Source organism: Microtus ochrogaster, unplaced genomic scaffold (genome assembly GCF_000317375.1).
Source record: "Microtus ochrogaster isolate Prairie Vole_2 unplaced genomic scaffold, MicOch1.0 UNK46, whole genome shotgun sequence".
In the NCBI taxonomy this organism is placed as follows: Eukaryota; Metazoa; Chordata; class Mammalia; order Rodentia; family Cricetidae; genus Microtus; species Microtus ochrogaster.
The window spans coordinates 2,872,498-2,876,730 of NW_004949144.1; positions in this window are offsets into that span (position 1 = coordinate 2,872,498).

Below are 4,233 nucleotides of genomic sequence, written 5' to 3' on the forward strand. Positions count from 1 at the left end.
TCATCACCTTCCTTTGGTCACAGGGAATGCAATCCCATATATGTAAAAGTTAGGACTTAGCAGGAAGACATAGATCATTATTGGGAAACTGGTGGAGTCGGCGAAGTCAGGTTATACCTAAAAGGCCCAGACACAGTCAGTATTTACTATCCAAAAGAAATCTGTGCCTAGAGTCATCCAAACCATTAGCCCAAATCAACTCATGTAGTTAGTTACCTCTAGAATATGAGCCCTTAAAACTCCAATTTTGATGTGGGATTCCCCTCTGTATGTTGTGAATATGTTTTATTGCCTTTGGTTAATAAACAAGCTTCTTTCTGCCAGTGGAGTAAAGTCAGGCAGAGATTCTGAACAGAGATATAAAGAGAAGGAAGGCAGAGTCAAGAAGATGCCACATAGCTGCCAGATGAGACAGATGCTGGAAACTTGCTTGTATGCCATGACCTCATGGTGATGTACTGATTAATACAAATGGGTCAATTCACGATATAAGAGCTAGCTAGAAAGACGATTAAGCTGTTGACCAAGCAGTGATTTAATTAATACAGTTTCTGTGTAATTATTTTGGGTCTGGGTTGCCAGAAACAAATAAGCAACCCCAGCCAACACAATTTCATGTTAATTCTGTTGTTAATCTCAAAGATAAAGGTCCAGAAGACAATGGAATTCAGCCCCTTTGCTTTCAGCATGCTGAAAGAGTATATCAGTTCCTTAACCATTCCCAACTGGACATAGGTCAAGACCACTGGCTGTTCTTGGACCCTACGTTGGGAATGCAACTTATCAAACAATAAGCTCAACTTTCAACCTTAACAACTGTAAACAGTACTAACTTAAGCTCACCCTGTGGGATGTCCAGGGAAAAGATGGCTATTTAATGCCATCAAGAATATATTCCCTATATATTCCTCCTTATGTATATTGCTATAGTGATACAAATCAGAATAATCCCAGGATTGAATCTCCTCTTTATGAGACAAGGAGGTCTCTGTACTGCCCTGGAAACAGTAAGTTGCTTCTATGACAATCATTCAGGAATACTTAGAAAAAGTGCTAAGGAGATGATCTAACCCCTTACACATAAGTGAATCTATGAGTTCACTGATGCCCGTAGAACAAATGGTGAATGTAACAGGTCCTCAGATTTTAGTAGGTCACCAGGCTTTAGTACAACTGATTCAATAAAGGAAGTACTATCCAGGCAAGTAGATAGCACTCCCTGCCAAACCAAGACCTAATTCATCAACATTCATAGTTCTGGGAAAGTCTTTAAGTGTACTATCCTGGTTTTGTCTTTTGTAGTTGGCTTCTGGTATACTACTAGAGGAAAAAGATGGAAAAAAAAACCCAGACACAAAGCCTCTGATCTACAATGGTGATCAGCCTTTAAGATAAACAGGTGCAATAGTGCTGCAAAGTTGTGGGAGCAACCAAGTGACGGCTATCAAATCGGATTTAAAGCCTACTCCACGAGATGGAACACAGACCTGACACTTCATGTGGCCAAAATTCTGGGACAAGATAAGTCATGAACCTGTGGAAAAGTCAAATACTGCTGTTCTGCTAAAGGAACACAGCAATAAAGTGGCTCCTAATAACATTCTGCTATACTCATAGATCAGTATCTTTCTCAACCATCATCAGACAAGATTCAGCCTGATGTTAATGGGAACAAATAACAGAGACTCAGAGCAGGACCATGTTCAGTCAGTAAGGGGCCTTGGAACACTCAACACTAAATGGAATGTTTCCATCAAATCCCGTTCCTCATGGCTCCATGAACTCTCCAGAAGAGAAGGCAGAAAGATTGTAAGCGCCAGTGGGGATGGAGATACCAAAGAAAAAGACCTTGTAGATACAACAGGACTGATGCACATAGGAGCTGAGAGACTTGAGCAGCACGACAGGGCCTGTATAGGTCGAAGTCAGATGAAGGTGCCACAGCTGAGAGTAGAAGGGAGCACAAGCTGTAATACCTAATCCAGAGGCTATCTACAATTGACATCCACTTCCAAAGAAAAAACTATTTTTCTCAATTGATCTCACTGGGTACACAAATCACACTTAAGGTTAGGTCCTATACCCAACAGTAGTCGGCCTAAAGAAAATAAACTCAAAATATACTGGAGATATTTTTGTGTCATAGTTGTTTACCTGAAATTTTTTTTAAGTTTGAAGGTCTTTGGGTTATATATTACAGTTTCTGGTTTTGTGTTTTTATGTAATTTCTGTGTGTGTAAATGTGTTATCTTTTATCTACACATGTTTCTTGTGTTTTGGGATCTTCTTCTGTTTTCTTTTATTTCTTTGTTCAATTATGGCTTGTTTGTTTTTATTTTGTTATTAAATTAAATTAATTAAAATGTTTTTTATGTTTTTGTTTGTTTTCTAATGAGAGAGAGAAAGAAAGGGTGTGGATTTGGGTGACTGGGAAGATGGGGGAATCTGGAGGAGGGAACCATAATTAGAATATATTTTATGAAAAAAATCCATTTATAATAAAAAAAGAAAATAGATAATAATTAAAAGAAAATTGTTAAAAGAATTTCAATTTAAATAAACTCTAAAATATTTTCAAGATTATAATATAATTATATTTCTCCCTTCCCTATACTCACTCTAAACCCTCCTACAAATGCACTGTCTTTTTACCCTCTTTCAAATTCATGGTCTATTGTGCATTAAATGTTATTCGTGCAAGTAGACATATATTTCTAAATAGAACCTGCTCAGTCCGTATAATGTCATTTGCATGTTGTTTTCAGAACTGATCATTTGGCACCAGATAAACAATTACTGTGATCTTCCCCTTTAACATCCCTTAACTGTAGTTCTTTGTGTGGGTTGAGTCTCAATTGACTATTCTATTAGGAACATTTACAGGATTTACTCTCAACACATATAAGTTTGTTATTAATGCTCATGCACTGGATAGTTTCTATCACCTTTCTATTTCTTCCTTTTCAGAGACACACTTCCATCCTCCAAAAAGCAAAACATGTTTCCATCAATTTTACCATAAACCGTGAGGCAGCACCTTCCCCAGGAGTCTATTTCTATTCTTCTTAGATAGAGTGAGTAGCTGTAAACTTAAGAGACAAGCACATCCCAGCTTTTCGTAGCAGACCAGAGAATTTACTGTGGTTGTTCAAGTACCCTTGGGTCCATGCATTTTAAAAAAGTCCTAGACAAAAATGTGGGTGATCACTCATAAATAGTATGTTTAAAAGATACAAAGAGCTAGCAAAATGCCATGAAAATTATAAACTAGAGTTTACCTCTGCCTCATTGCCCTAAGACCTTCTGCTTTTGACAACCTGACATGATAGAAAAAATAGATGAGTGAGGGACATAAAGGACAGTGTTTTCTATTGTTTTTATTGAGCTATACATTGTTTCCTCTCCTCTTCCTTCCTCTCTCCTCCCCTTCAACACTCTGCCATGACCCCATGCTCTGAATTTAGCCAGGAGATCTAGTCTTTTTCTACTTCCCATGTAGCTTAGATCCATGTATGTCTCTCTTAGGGTCCTCATTGTTGTCTAGGTTCTCTGGGATTGTAAATTGTAAGCTGTTTTTTTTAATGTCTAAAAGTCACTTTTGAGTGAATACATTTGATATCTGAAGGACAGTGTTTTATGAGGCAAAAGGGCCACAGGTTTTAGAGCAAAACAAGACCACGTTCAACATGACCTTTGGAGCCTGATGGTTGTTTAAATTCATGCATGTGTAGTTACAAGAGTAATGGTCCCTAACACACAATTTCCCTAACCTCCTATCCTGTATATAGGCCATCTTACATAGCAAAATTCACTTTTCAAATGTGATTGAAGACCTCGATTTGGAGAGATTTTTCTGAATCAAGTATATGTTCTAACTTAATCGTGGGGTTCCTCAATAGGAAAGATGGCATAAGATAAAAAGTTAAAGCAGATATACTCTTGGCTCTGAAAATAGAGGAAGAGGCTCTTGCCCTGGAAAACAGGTAGTCTCTTGCGACAGTTAGGCCAAGGAAGAGTTTGCCCTTAACCCTAAAAAAGGAACATGGCCCTATTATAAATTTTAGTTCAAAGAGATCTCTTTTGATTCTCTGGTCTTCAGACTTCTAATAAAGACTCATGTTGTTGTTTTAAGCTTACTTATACATTTTAAAGATTTTAAATTTTTTTTTTTTTTTAGTTTTTCGAGACAGGGTTTCTCTGTGGCTTTGGAGCCTGTCCTGGAACTAGCTTTGT